Source organism: Propithecus coquereli, unplaced genomic scaffold (assembly GCF_000956105.1).
Source record: "Propithecus coquereli isolate 6110/MARCELLA unplaced genomic scaffold, Pcoq_1.0 Scaffold22, whole genome shotgun sequence".
Taxonomy (NCBI): Eukaryota; Metazoa; Chordata; class Mammalia; order Primates; family Indriidae; genus Propithecus; species Propithecus coquereli.
This window is the reverse complement of record NW_012147189.1, coordinates 2,023,339-2,024,091: the sequence shown is the minus strand read 5'-3', so window position 1 is coordinate 2,024,091 and position 753 is coordinate 2,023,339.

Genomic DNA, 753 nt, shown 5'->3' with positions numbered 1-753 from the left:
TTGTGGTGACTCTTCTCCCTCCATATCCAGTCAGTTTACGGGTCCTATAGCTTCATATTCATTTCAGTTTAACAAAGGTCTATTTTGTTTCTGCTATCTGCTAAGCACTCTGCTTATCATTAAAGATAAAGATGAAATTAGTGTGAGACTCATCAAAGAGCTACCTGTAAATCATTGTCCCTGTTCGTTTTCTCTTTTTTTCCAATCCCATTTCTACCAGTCAAGGTCAGGCCCTTATTTTCAGTTCCAATCTTGATTTTTGTAGTAGCTTTTTTACTCTTACAGCCTCTCACTCTGAAGTTCAAGAAATAGCCAGGTGAATTTCATAGATTTGTCCCTGAGGTAATAATCCCCTAATCAGATGCCCTAAGAGATGTTCACTGGTGGCTTTCCACAATGTTCCTTTAACCTACTTTTGTTCCCACACTCATATGGTACATCTGTGTGTACTGTCTTATTTTTCACTCGTCCATCTACATCTCATGATACAGTGTACTCTTCGTCCTCAGTTAATTTTCTTTTCCTTATTTAGGTTGAACTATATGAAACTGCCATTGAGTCAATGATGGTTGAACGTTGCGGTAATATTAGATGGTTCAACCTAATTTTATAGTTTGTCTTATATCTCCTAATGGATAAAAGTTTGAACAGAAACTGTCTTTTTTTAATTTCCTGCAATGGCTAGCATAGTCACTTGTGACTATTAGGCAATTTTAGAATATACTCATAGAAAATATTTAGGTATTTCTCAAA